General features: G+C 39.7%; 1 protein-coding gene across 10 annotated transcripts in view; it reads right to left on the bottom strand.

The window, feature by feature from the left end:
* Positions 1 to 15,099, bottom strand: part of APBB2 (amyloid beta precursor protein binding family B member 2) — a 182,356-nt gene that overhangs the window by 120,947 nt on the left and 46,310 nt on the right. For all 10 annotated transcript variants that reach the window (XM_017824818.1, XM_017825378.1, XM_017825610.1 and 7 more), the window contains exon 2: positions 3,440 to 3,536. The gene's annotated coding sequence lies outside the window, so the exon portion shown is untranslated. The remainder of the gene's footprint in view (positions 1 to 3,439; positions 3,537 to 15,099) is intronic.

The following is a 15,099-nucleotide window of genomic DNA, read 5'->3' as shown; positions in this document are numbered from 1 at the left end:
TTGCTGCTGAGTTGAAGGAAGGACTAGAGTCTTATTTGTAGGAAGCAGCTCATTTACACTTCTTATTAGAAAACAATTCAGACCTCTGGGGCTTGTTTTGGTTTTTAACCCACAAGGATATGAAGGGAAAAGAAAGTCAAAGTCATGAGGAACTTATAAGGACAACAGTGCTGTAGTATACAAAGAGAGTACACAAAATAAACCTCTCCTTTGTTTCCAGTTTTGGGAGGTTTTATGGCAGAGCCATTCCACATAGAGAACTCTCATACAACATCTCTATTGACTAAACAGTTGTTCATGAGCCATAAAAACCCTCAGCATTTTAGTAAATAAATAAATGGTGGAAAGAGTAATTTCTGTAGCATCACAGGGAAAAAATTACTTTCAGTTAATGAAATAGGAAATAAAACCCCAGTGGTTTTTAGGTCTTTCTAGGAGGAAACCACACAAACTACCTCTATAGCTTTATAACAAAACCTCATGATTAATGTATCAGTGTCATGACAAAACAGAATCATAAAGTCATAGAATTATTAAGGTTGGAAAAGACCTTTAAGATCATCCAGTCCAACCACTAACCCAGCACTGGCATGTTCCCCACTAAAGCATACCCCCAAGTGCCATGTCCACATGTCTTTAGAACACTTCTAGGGAAGGTGATTCCATTGCTTCCCTGGGTAGCCTGTTCCAATGCCTGACAACCCTTTCAGTAAAGAAATCTTTCTTAATATCCAGCCTAAACATCCCCTGGTGCAACTCGAGCCCGTTTCTTCTGGTCCTGTCACTTGCTACCTGGGAGAAGAGGCCAACCCCCACTCGCTACCACCTCATTTCAGGTAGTTGTGTCGAGTGATAACGTCCTCCCTGAGCCTCCTTTTCCCCAGGATAAACAATCCCAGGCTAAACAACTTCTGAAAAATTTAATGAAGTAGTAATTGCACTGAAAATTGTATTGAATTTTTTTGTCAAAGTACTTGCTTAGCTTCACCTTCCCTCAAAAACAACGTCTAGAGGAGACAACCAAATCATATAATGTAGGATTTGTAGCTTAACTGAAAAAGCATTTGAAACCATTGTGTAGCATACTGAAATATGGTCAGCCTTTTAGGATGCAGTCAAGATAGGGTTCATTATGCGCAGTTATCACATAAGAGTTCTATCTTTCTTGATGGAAGAACTTATTCTTAGAAAAAAAACCATATTTTTTTTAGTATTAAACATCTGTCAGAATAATCAGAATAGTTTCATGTTGTTGCTGATGCTTCCTAATCACGAGCCATGAATAATCACATTAAATATTGCAATGTTCCATTAAAGAAAGCAATTTATTTAACATTTTCTAAAACGCTGTTAATTTCTACCTCACGGTGCCTTTCTCCATTTTTTGACAAGTAAGATGAGTAGGGGGACAATAAAATACCACCTGAAGACAATTAACCAGCTACAATTCAATTATTTCTTTTCAGATCTCTCCTCTCCACAACACCCTCTCCTCCTCAGGGCAAGAGCTGTGTCCTTGGCTTGCAAGAACAACTGCTACCAATATAGCAAGAAATTTATTTATTTATTTATTTAAGTATCATTTAGCTACACTACCCAGTACTACACCTGCTGCTGCTGCTGTTACCAATGGCAAAAGCGATGACAAATAATCACAGCACTGGGAGCAGAAGCAGAGGCTATTCCATTCACCTGCTGCAACCGGAGAAGTTCCCCCAGGGTTTCCTTCACTACATATTGTTAACAAAATCAAGCACCAAAACTTAGCCTGATTTTATAAATAACATCTTTCACAAACAAGCAGCTATTCTTTCTAGTTCTAATCATTCTATAATTCTGTGATTTTAAGTGATGATAACATAACAGGAACTTTCTGATAGCCTGTGCTGATTAATAATCTGCATGACATCTCTATGTTTTAGAAGAATACTGCTTGATTCCCATGTAATAATTGAGGCTCTGTCAAGCAGGTATAGAGACTAAATCAAAACAACCTGAAAAAAGAAGTTGCATCATTAGCCCAAGCCTCCTGTGTATTACGGACCACTAAACCTGCTTGATTAACGTACACAAAAAGCATGAAGACCAAGATTAACCCTGAGCCTTTCCATACTGCACTGGCTAAAACAACTGCACACCAACACGAGACTAGACCAAGCTGGCTAGAGTCTCATCATTCCCTTTGTGCAAAGACTGCTTTAACAAGAAATATCTCATTGGAGTGTAGCTTTATTTAGGGAGGAAAAAACAAAATTAACAAAAAAACCTCCAAACCCTAAAACTTCTGAAATTCTTCAGGATGAGAAGTTCTTTCTAAATAAGGAATTCTCTGCGAAAAGTAATATGAAGCATGAAAGATCATTTTCTAAATCCGTGTCTAGATACTGGCATTTATCTTCTCTCTATATTTTAACTAACCAGCTAAAGTGGAAACTCACAGGATGAGAGTTTGCAGCTGTGCACCCCACAAGTAAAGCAAGAACTCAAGGCATGCATAAGATTTCTCAGCGGCTACAAGGCTCACATGCAACTGAAAGCTCTGCCAGTTCACCTCCACAAATTAGGACTGTACAAAATAACACCCTTGGAAGGATCACATCACCAAAAGCCCAGAAAAGTGCTGCTGCATTTCAGGAGGGTAGAAAGGAAATCCTGATGGAAAAACTTACTGCTTCTGTCAGCAAACAGTGGAGTTTTTTTGCAGAGCTCTGCCAATACGACTACTTGTATGGCACAGACAAACCTACAGACATGCTTAGCCCAAGACTTCCAGCTAACAGCACTTTCTTTATGAGTAGACCATTCCAGACTTCTCGCATATCTTATTTCTGAAGATGAGAAACCCTGTGGCTTGCCAGGTACTGGTAAGTACATCCCCAGCCTGCAAAGTCACGTGAGAAGGAAGGGATAGCCATAGCAGCAGAAGCTGGTGGTGAGTGTGCCACCAGGTAATCCCTCCACATAGACAGCCTCAGCTGGAGTCACAAAGTACTGCTGCTGTGGGCCTCACTCCCACTCTGAGACCCACACAGAACCATTTGGATATGTCACAGGAGACTGCACTTCTTGAACTGCACAGGACACTGATATCCAACACAGGTGTCCCCATTAACAGATAGCATTACTGACACCATACAGGAGCAGCACTACTATGAATGTGTACAGCCTTTTCCCACATGAGGTGTACAGCAAGTCACAGTACAGATAAACTGCAGTAACGGATAAAGCATGAACTCTTGCTGGAGTACTACAAGAACTGGACCACTTTTGTTCATTAACATCATGATAAACAATGTAAATACTGCACAGGAATACAGGTACCTCCAGTCTCTGTGCTGGGAGAAACCTAGAAAATTTAGTGTTTAAGACATAGTACATGAAAGTTCAGAAAGAGTCCTCCCACCCCACAGGATCCCCAAAAATGGAACAGGTTACTTACTCTTCCCAGCTCGTTGGTGGAAAGCCTGTACTAAAGCACCAAGTCCTAGAGTCCTGGGCACCAGCTCTCCTTCAGGTCGCTGCAGAAATCAGGCAAGCTGCAAAACAAAACCAAGTCACATACTAAAGTTTTCACTTATGAAGAGTCAGGAAGAGAATAATGAAAACTACTGAGCTTGCAAAGGTGCAGGTTACCAGAAGAAACCTGCACAGCCATCCTCTGTAGCAGTGGGAGATGCAAGGCAATGGGAGGCTGGGAATCAGATGAGCACAGACTGAGTAACCCGAGCAGCCACCTTCAGTTTACATCCTTAAAACCATCTGCATTCAACAATGTGCACAGAGGAGAAGCAAAAGCAGAACAGACCGATCTGTGTATCACAGTGCAGGGATCTTCCCAAACCAGGCAGGTGTCATGAACTGCTGCAGGACTATGGCAGCTCGGGCACGTTAAAACCCGCTGCAAAGCACGCTTTAAATTCTCTCTCCCTCTGCACTGCAAAACAGACCTGCAGTTTTCCCCATGCACAAACACTGAATATCACAAAGAAAATTAACTTAGATGATAGAGATGAACCCCAAGTTAGGAAAGAGCAGTAAAATGTGCTCAGTAAACAGTATGTTCATAAAAAATCATGTTTTCAATTATGCTTGTGTTCAGTAGACATCAACTGTATAATTTATTTTTGCAAGGTCTGTATGCTGCACCACAGTTACTCCACCCCTGGCAAATGATTACATTAATGCTATGGCATTTGGTACTGAGAAATACATTGGGATTGTCGCCACATAGTGACAGAAACACTGTTATACCCCCATCAAAAAATGCTCCATCAGTGGCACCAGATCTGTCAGTCAAACTGTGCTCTAGGATTCAAGGTATTATTCTACTTTATATTTGTTCCCCCATCTGGAGAAAATAACTATGAAAGACCAAAGATACAAATCTCATCTGCTATAGAGCTTCAATAATATCTTTTTTTATTTTGTTAAAGCAAAAGCCTGACTAAATCAAATTAGATTCCATTTTAAACAGAGATTTATTCCTTTGTTCTAACAGAAATCCAAGAACTATAAATCCTAGAAAGTATTGAGACAGATTAAGAGAGCTAAAAACATTCTTGCTAAAAAACATATTTGTCATTTGTAAACTTGAAATTAGACCTTTTTATAAGCTAGATGAAAAGTAATTTTAAAATATAAAGCTTTTTTAACAAATCAAGAAAATATACTCACTTTATTATTAATAATAAAATTGCACTTTAAAAAAAAGGTATTCAAGGAGGCAGGAAGAAAACAGACCAATGTTCACTAAACTAATATTCTAACTTAATTTAGCAGGCACATTTGTGGACTTTTGTATCAGATTATCAGATTTCAGTATTCAAGAGAGAGGAAAAAAAAGGAGAAGAGAAAGAAAACATGTTGTTAACATCTTCATACCAGGAAAGCCAAGCAACTAGCAAGTTCCTGATGCTTGCGATTCATGGGTTTCAAATAAACAAAACTTTCTGGGTTAAATGCTAAGACCTGAAACTTCTCTACAGACTGAGCATACATGCTAGCATTCCAAATAATTTTAAGGGGTTTCTTCCCAACATAATCAAACAGATGCATCTGCCTGTGTTGGCACAGCCATTTTTATAATTAATCCTTTTCATTCTATATATAAAATGTAATTTGTTCTAAATCAAGCCTAGAGTAACTAAAACAGAAACAGTAATCAATTCAATAAAAAAATTAGGCAACAACTCAAAAAGCTTTTTACACCTGAAAGAAAACAGTTTTATGATCCAAACTAAGACAGGGTCAGCCATCAGTTCTGAGATCAGAGGAAAACCTGAAATACAAAGTAAGGGTCTCAAAGGTTGGAAAAACAGCCTCTTCAACAAAACAGCGGATAGAAAATTGCAAAACAAAGTTTCAACAACAGAAATCTGACCTCTGACCAAAAGTGATATTAACACTAATGGCACAAATTCCTGAAACTGTGCTGCCACACACCCAACATTTTCTATTTCCCAGTTGAGAATCCCCCACCCTGTCTTTCCCTTCCTCTGCATGGTGCTGAAAATGTCCACTTCTCCACCCACATTTTTACCATGTTGCCTGCCTTGAAAATCGGCAGACTTAAAAACAACTTCAGAACGAAGAGAGAATTTTTTTTTTCTTCCTGTTTATAAATCTTCATATTTCAAGAAAAGCTCGGACAACCAACAAAGTAGCCAGCTCAGTCTCCCAGGCCTATGCAAGCGGGAATAATTCATTTAGGACTTTATTAAAAGCCGTAAATTGGAAGGCAGATATCATGCAGGCATTGATACCCTTCTTAGAGAAGGAATCAGCAAATCCAACGCCCACAGATGACACAGTAGGAACATACTGTTACCATTAAAATAAACAACTGGCTGGTTGAGGTAATAACAGGTCCAAGTTTAAAAAACTAAGTAGTCCCTATTTCCTCCTTTTGCAAAAATGGAGCTATAGCTACACATCCTTGAAGTGAGATTAGATATTTCTGGGTACTTGGATTTCTGTGGGACACAGATCTGCAATCCAGTTCTCAGCTAGCTTTAGAAACAAGTCATCTCACAGGTGCCTGTGTGCAACCTGATCTTGAGCACATTACAGAATTTCAGTTACAATAATAAAACCAAACACCAGTAAGCAAAGAAAAAAACTGGGAGTTATTCCCAACTCATAAGATGCTAGAACAAAACGTACTTTTGTATATCTCCCAAAACAGACTCTACCCAAGAGAGACTCCTTGCAGATTTGTTACATCTGAACTCAGACCAAATCTACCTTCTTGAAGTTTAGCAGGAATTTACCAAGTTAGGAATCACTGCAGCTTTTTCCCCCCCTTTGCTTGTAGCCTGTGGCTTCCTGACAACAGCCAAGAAGGTTAGCTGGTTTGATTGCTCTCCTGTCCAACCACCTTGCTCTTGGTAAGGAACTTTAAAATTTAGACTAAATATGAAAGAGGCAGGTTCCTAATCACCAAATTTCAGCTGGAGTAATTCAGTACTAAAATAGGTTTTATACTTCAGTAACTCTTTTTCCTGAAGCGCACACACTATACAGGTGGGTTGCTCAGCAATGACATTGCATTTTTGTTCTTGTCTTTAAATAAGAAAAAGTCTTGCACCAGCAAGATTCTAAGATGCTTCTGTTGACTTAAACTGAGATACTCTGATTTAAATCCACTTAAATATAAAAACTGACACAAAACCCAAAAATATTCACCAACTCTTCCCCCCTTTCCCATTGGGCAACTGCTTCTCAGATGGGCTGCAGGAAAGAGCAGCCAGGCTGGCTTAGAGGTGGTACATCTCTCCAGGAAGAGCAACAGATAGTTTTCCACTTCTTCACCTTGAATACTTGTTTTATAGGAAAACAAACCCATCTATTTGAATACAAATTTTAAGAATTCTATCACTCTGGAGCATTTCTGTGTTCTTTACAGTGATGTCTATACGTTGCTTTCAGATTGCAAATCTGTCTGTGTTGAGCAGGGTGAAAGGGTGTAAAAGCAGCAACATTCAAGTCAGTAAGAATCCAGTTGCTCCTGGAAAAATAACTACAGATTTCCCAATTCCTGTGATTTTAGAATGGAAGCACAGTTACAAATTTATGTGTAAGGCTGAGGATATTACATATCTACATTACTCATCATATAGAGATGAGAACCGATAGCAGTATGACACTGGTGAGTTTTCACACTGCAGCTTCCTCTAACGCGCACACACAGACATGCAGACATGCTGCATTGACATTATCAGACTGGCAGGGTCTGCCTTAAAATGCCTTTTAAATAAGAATCCCTGGATCCTACTTACTCCTCCATTAAAATTTCACCTCTTCCTCCAATTTCATAATAGAAGAAAGAAGTTATCCAGCATAACATCAATAATTAATAAGTACAGTGTGGTCATCTATTTTAGGGATAATTTTTTCTCTTTCCTTCTAGAAAGCACATTACCAGTTTCTAACTCAAGTCCATCAGACAGCCTCCCAGTAAGCCTCATGCAACAGTCCTGAGAATCCAGGCTGCTGGGGTCTGTTTCTGAAAGGAGAGGAGAGCTTCATTTTGTTCTGAGGTTTCTAAGGGCCTTAGTCTGGAAACAGCTTTTAAAAATCACAAAAACCAACAAACCAACAAACCAAACCAAACCAACAATGACAAAAAAAATTATGGTTTTTTTTTTAATAATAATAAAGAAAAATCTGGCAAGTGTATTAACAAATTGCACTTCAACCTGACAGACGTGGAGGACTCTCATCAAAGATGGGGTGGAGGAGAAGGCCGCTGTCACACCTCAAGAATTCCCTGATGCTTTTAGCATCTACCTTTCTTCCGCATCTCACCTTCTTTGGCAGCAGTTTCTGCTCAATCCACAGAAAGAAGCACCTAACACCTTAATTCGCTTACTGCCCTAGAGGGCCAAAAAGAAAATTGCATCACTTAAATGGTTTTACCTTCCCAAATTTTTGAAGGTCAGGAAGAAGCTTTCTTTCACAATTAGTGGCTAAAACACTGAAATGCACATGGCACTGTTTTATTTATGAACTCTGAGAAGTGCAATAAAACTGAAGAGATTTGGTTTACCACTACTTGCAGGAGGGGTCCCACTCTTCCCCTTCCAGGTTAAAAAGCATATTCTGGATACCTTCCTGGAAAGGATAGGTGGAGGCCTCTGGTCCTCCTGGGCCAACAAGAAACATGAACATGGGTCTTTTGCCTCCCCACGATGAAGACTGACCAGGGGATTACTGCAGAATAGACAGCAAGGAGGGAAAGTCTCGATATTTACAAAGGATACTAAAGTCTGTCCCCTTCATTTTAGAGATTCTTTTTATTAAAAATATCCAAACTGGATATTGAAAAATAGATTTTGTTCTTCCTTTAAAGTTTTGAACAGAAGCAGGCACATGGGAGTGGGGCTAAGAAACTTTCATGCCACTCTGGACCAAAACTATATTTTCATTTTAGCCAATCCTCCCCACCACTGCACTCAAAACACTACAGACCTCCACATTGCTAGTGACTGTTCTCAAACACCACGATGTTATTTTGGTCCTTTGTCTGCATGACTCACTGCTTTTCTCAAGTCTTACTGTTTGCCAAACTCTGCTGCACAGACACCAAATCAGAAGAAGCCAAAGCACTGGGTGACACTGAAGCAGAATTCCTCTTCAGCCTCTGAGAGGCTGACATCTCCCAGTGCACAGCACTGGCTTCAGCTCACATGGTCCTGTCAGACTGTGCACCCCAAAAAGCCCACTTTGATTTGTGTTCTGTTGCTACGGTTACACAGAAATCAGACCATCCTACCAGTAAAAACCTTTATGGAAGTACCCTACCCTTACAGCCTGAGGGAGTTGGTATTTCCACTGGTGAGTAATCCAGCTTCCTACAGGTGAACCAGATGGCCGTGGCAAGGAGCTGTTCCAGAAAGACAGCTGCTGCTCTGGTTCTAGGTCTCAGCACACATACACCCAATGTGCAAAAGCAAACGGAAGAGGGACAGAGCTTAGAAACATCCAGAATACAGCTCCCACACTTCGGAGCAGGCAGTTTGCAGTATACTGGCCACCCTCCCAGCAGCACGATGAAGCCTTGTGTCCCCCCTTTCTGTCCCTAAGCCTATGCCCCCTCTGCAGCTTTCATTATCACTGCTATAGTGACTCTCACCAGGTAAGTTGCTGCTATTACAAAACTGTCTGAGCAAACATCTGGCCTGAGGCTGACAGTCTCCAGGTTATAATGCCAAAAGCACAGTGCAATCAACGTGCAGTTATCGCTCAACAGCAACTCTTCAGGCACAGTCTGAGTACCCCTGCAGCATGGCTTCCCCCCAGCGGATGGCAACCAAGCCATATTTTCTGTTTGCTCATCCCTCCTGACCCAAGCTTTGGAGCTTGCAAAAGCCCAATGTACAATTTGCTATTAGCACATCAGCAGTAAAACAAGTGTGCTTTGAAAACACTCAAGGACCTGAATGAAAAAGAATTGTAAAAAATTTAAAAGTGGAAACAAAGAAATTTGAATCAATATTTGAAAAGAAAGCAGCCTGGAATTTCTCTCAAAAATGTTATTTTTAGCACAATGGGGTACAACAAGGCTAGCTGAACAATTTTCCAAATATATTTTAGGAATAAAGCTTACTTTCACGCAGGCATAGTCTTTTAAGGAAGGAATTAAAAGCTCATATATATGCCAGAGACCAACCATGAGGGTTAGAAGCAACTAAAGATGCTCCACAAGCTGCCTGGAGAGAAAAACATCTTCAAATGATTTGACTTTTTAGCAGACATACCATACTTTAGACCAGGTTTTTTCTGTCAGTTAGAGAGAGACCTGTGGGTGATGAGCATTCAGGTCACACACACCTTTTCTGCAGCAACCCACAGCACAACTATTCATGTGATAAACACCCACCTCACAGCAGAAGCCAGTGGCAATGAATAATGCAGGAGATCCAGTCACTCTACCACATATCATACCCATGGGATTTGGAGGCAGCATTTTAGCTTAAGTCATCCTTCCTCCTCCAGGGCACAAGCAGGCTCTTTAGTTATTCCCTTTCCACCTCCAGTTCTGCACATACATTAACAAGTTAAACCCAGCAAACCAGGACAAGTAGTTGCAGAAGAAATAGGGACACAAACACAAATGCAATAAACCTCTCACAAGATGATGTTAAAATATTACAGCATCTGCTCAACTCAACAGCTCCACAAACCAGAGAGAATTTTCCCAAAAAGGTAGTCCATTGTTCACACTTTCCAAGAGATGTACTTTTCCATTATCAAGGTAATAACTTCACAAAGCTTTAGCTAAAACAGGATAAATTAAAATGGAGCCATGCTCAGCCTTAGCTTGTAACCTTGCCTGAATGAACGCAGATACACCGCAAAACTGAAGGAAAATCTGAATTCGCAAGTCATCTCCTTTTTAAAAAGGCATTATCACCTAAGCTTTAGGTAAAAACCCTCCCAATAACTCATTTAAGTTATTCACTCCTATTCTGAATACTATTATCACCGTATAATCCTCCACAACCCCTCTTGATATTCTCCAGTACTTTCCACAGTTTATGCTGCACACCACAAGGCACTCCACCTTAGAGCACCATTGGTACCCACCACGCCAGGGCAAGGAACAGAGCTAAAGAACTTCCAGGACAAGGCACTCAGCAATGCCAACTTGGCTTCCCTGGCACTCTGCTTTCAGTATCCTGCTTCGCCAGCCACTCTGCCAGCACGCTTGGCTTTCATGCAGCTTTTGCATTAGCTTGGGCATCCACTCACACCACAGATTTAATGTGCCATAAGAAGGGTGTCTTTGTCTCACATCTGAGTTGTTGCATACTATTTCTTTTGCATGATTTTCATATACATAGGAAAATCTACATAGGAAAACTTATCCAGCAAGAGACCAAATTGCATTCAGTAATGCCCAGGAAGACTCTCAGACTGCATGCTTAAAATGACTGAACTGAAAAAAAAAGGCAGAATACAGGCTCAAGTATCTCTCCAGTTTTAGTCATAATCATTTTCAATGATGGTGTTACAAGCGCTCATAATTTTGGCTTTAAAGCCAGCTCAAAGACAATGAAGAATCTTTAACTTCAACATGTACTAACAGAAATCATACTCATTCTGCACACCAGGGCAATGTATTCAAAACTATCTGCCCTACAGGTGCTTACCTGTAAAAAGGGATCATCTTCTCTACCTTACAAGCCCCTCTGCCACTCTGGTTTGGGGTGGGATGAAGTTAAAAAAATATTACAGGGCATTTTTTGTCCACACTAAAGGATCTTATGCAAGCCTACGATAGGTTTGGAACAGACCATCACATATGTGCTTAGCAGTATTAAGGCAGAACCACTATGAGAAGTAGCTATCAAACCTGTTCTATCTCCATCACCAACAAATATAACAACTGTTGTGGGTCTGAGGCCTTCTTGTTTGTTTTTTTTGTTTGTCTGTTTTTAACAAAAGAGGGTCAGGAAGTAGCTGAAATATTTCTTGGTCAGAACAGCTGGTGGTTAATAGAAAAAATCCTTTATTAATCTTCACTGCCGGCAAGCTGACTCACTATCTAGGGTTGATTTCTTAAGGAAGTAAAGATATTTAGATCAAATTTTTTTTTTACTAAAGACTATAGTTCTCGTGTTATGCAGTATCTTCTCAATTCTATTAATGATGCAATTACCTGATGAAAAGAATGAGATTAATTTTTTGATCATCTTCAAAAAACATGCATACATTTTCCTACTGTGTCATAAAAGCTGCTATGAGGCTAAAATCTCTTGTCTAATCTAAATACTTTTACTATCTTTTTTTTTTTAAACCAACTTGAGGCCTCTGGTAGAAGAGATCCTGCAGTTTCTCCTGAGAAAATTATGATTAACTCTTCCAGAAATGACAGGAAAAGATACGCTTTCCAGGGAAGAGAAATTAGGAAAAGATACAAACGCATCGTCTACAGAAAAGTCAAGAGAACCACTACCTAAAGAAAAACACCAAGGATGGCTGTCACATGACAAGAAATTTGGTACTTACATGTCAGAGATCTAACTCCTGTATCATACATTTGCTTCCTGCATGGACCAGTTGACTTCCCATTGTTCTTAGTATGACTGACTGCAGAACAGCATTAGCTATGTCTTTATCTTACATTATGCAAAGCTTTCCTTGACCATCCTATGGGCTTCAAAAGTTTATTCTTCTAAGTTTAGCCATATTCTATCCTGTAACATTCAAGTATATTCTTAATTAATTTGAAAAACCCTTTCCAACAACTGCAGATAAAACATCACATCCAAAGAAATGCATGCTATAGGACTGCACTCAGCAATTCTACTTTCAAAAAAACAAAAAAACAAAAAGGCACTTCTCAGTAATAACTTCTGCTCGTGTATAATTACACAGCCAAAAACTACAAGACACGCTCAAAAGTCTGATGTGGCAATTACTCATTAAATAAAAAAAAAATCCAATCCTGATTATGAAGCTCTTTCAGAAAACGATCACTTTAAAAGTGTTTTTTTTAACAAAAGAATAACAGTAAGACTGCAGCTTAATCAACAGCTATATTGCTTTGCCCAAAATATGTTCATTTATGTTCTTTCCAAGGTCTCCATTCCTAAGGTTTTAAGACCTAGATTTTTATTAGCAAGTGTTTGTGTTTGAGGTTTGTTTTTTAAATAAGCTCACACACATACATAAGAGGCAGCTACGTCTGCATTAAATTAAGAAGTTTCTGAATTAATTTCCTCTTGAATTGGAAAGAAATTTTCCTGCAGGACATCACACATACTTAATTGCACAGCCAAGAGGTTATATTTACACTTCATGTCAAGACCAAAAAGTCAAACTACAGAAACTAAGATGCTGCTGCAATATTGCCAAGACTTCAGTAAAATATCCTGTACGTTCCTAAACCACTTTTGTTAAAACACAGGAAATACCATTTCAGAACAGAACTAATTCGAGCAGCTGTTACCAGATGCTCCAGAAGGAGCAAAAAAATTCACCGTAATACCATTCCCTCACTCCAGCTCCGTTACATCCCTGTCATTTCTGGCTATGAATTAAAACTTCCTGCCATACCTTTGTTTTATCTAAGGCCTTAATTCCACAGAATTACATTGAATTTTTTCCAATTCATGCAGAACCATCCCCATCAGTAAGAAACCAAGGGGTAACATATATTACCACAGTGAGAGGGATCTCATCTCTCAACACTGTGCTCCCAAATTGATTTTAAGACAGAATAATATGCAAGGTTTTTTTTCCCCCAAACATAAGATTGTTCTGGATACTACTGCAATGCTTTGTCCTAGCACCCTCAATTCAAGAATGCCAGCTATGTTTAGCATTTTGCTTGGAGGTACTGCAGGAATCTAGGGTCAGTAGTAGCCACAAGTGGTCAAAGTTACTCAAAACAGTTAATCAGTACAGCAAAAAAATGTAACCTCTTCAACAGAGACAGCAGGGCTTGACAGCTTCCAAAATGAATACTGATAAGGCCTAGAAGCACAAGGGCTATGCTGGCTTGGACAGAAGTTCTGGAGCTGTCTGTGTATTGATCCTCTCTGGCTAAACTGTGACAAAAGATGTGAAGTATCATGAAATTAAAAATCAAAAAAAGGTGCTCTACAACAAGAAGCGAAGCATGCAATAGAACAAACTGAATACTGATAGAATACTGATAGAAAGGTCTTGAGGACGTCTTGAGTAAATCAATGGGAATTTAGCCACCAATTTCACTGAACCTAGACTAGAGGTCTGTGCCACAACTGAAAAATAAAATTCAAAACTCTTTTTTAGCTTAAAAGTATTTTTCCTCACAAGAGGTCTTGGAACTTTTTAAGAGTTCAAGTGCAGAGTTACAGCTCTAGGAACAAAATTACCTAACCAGCGATCAACCACCAACCATGGTTCAATGTGGGCAGCTGAAATGGGACCACCTGAAAGTCAAAAACATTAAAATTCTCTATCAGACCCTTCAAATCCTAAATGGCGCCAGAAGCTGCTAGGAAGCACTGTGAAAAGTAAGCATATACAATTTCAGCTGAAGTAACAAAAGGCAGGAAGAATTCCCATTGTTTCCAGTTTACCCACCTAGGAAGCTGGTTATGTTCACAGCCGCTGAGGAAGAACCAGTAGCTGCAAGACTTCTGTCAGAGATAAATGTGTGTGTGTATGTATATACATATGTATAAGTATGGTGTGAATGGACACAGTCACACATTTTAAATGTCTGCAAGACCAGCCAACTCAGTTTAAAATGAACTTACTCCCGTGGTCAAAAGCAATAGTGAAATTCAATATTATAATTAAGCTCAGTATAAACTTGAAATATGTATAAACAAGAGCTGGAATAATCTTTAATTTCACGCAGGCAGTACTTAAATAAGAATACAGGGTCCTGGACTTGACAGGTTAAGCTCCAAGTATGAACAGGCAATGCTTACCTCAGCTTAAGGAATCATTTTATGTAGTTTCATCTGCAGAAAGTAAAAGTCAAACTTGCTGTTCCACAGCCAGCAGAGTGACAGTAACTGTACAGTTTTACATCTATGCTGTTTTAAGCCAACTGTCCCTTTCAGCAGCAGTTGGCCTTAGACTGGCTCAGCCACCTCATCACAGAGACACAGTCACAGGGATGCACCTTTTTTGAGGGGTTAGTTTTCAGCTGAGTCCTCAAATTAATCAGCTTGGACAGGACACCACAAGGATGCCAGAGAAGAGGAGAAGGCATGTTGTAATAGCTCGAAGATGGACTGACACCACTTAACAGCTGCTGTCGGCAATAGGTTTTAAAACATTTCTTTTGGAGCAGTCCAAAGTGATGTGAAACCGTGCCTGTAATCTTTCACCATGCCTTTAAACTTCATTGAAAGATGTCACATCTTGCATGTGCAACAGGCCAGGAGCACTGCCAGCACTAATGACTTGGATGACATCTGTAAGCTCACCAGTGTGCTCAGCTCTTCCCTGCCCACTGTTTTTTCAGTATTGTTTAAAAATAGAAGGATGAAAAAAAATTAATTGGGGTCATATAGGAAGCTTACAGAAATACACTCATCCTGATCTAATTTCAGCACAGACAAATAGATCATCCTCCTCCTCCTAAGGTCCAGG

The sequence above is a fragment of the Lepidothrix coronata genome, unplaced genomic scaffold, assembly GCF_001604755.1.
Source record: "Lepidothrix coronata isolate B3197 unplaced genomic scaffold, Lepidothrix_coronata-1.0 Scaffold0, whole genome shotgun sequence".
Lineage (NCBI taxonomy): Eukaryota > Metazoa > Chordata > Aves > Passeriformes > Pipridae > Lepidothrix > Lepidothrix coronata.
Note: the sequence above shows the minus strand (reverse complement) of the source record. Positions and strands in the feature narration are given on the sequence as shown.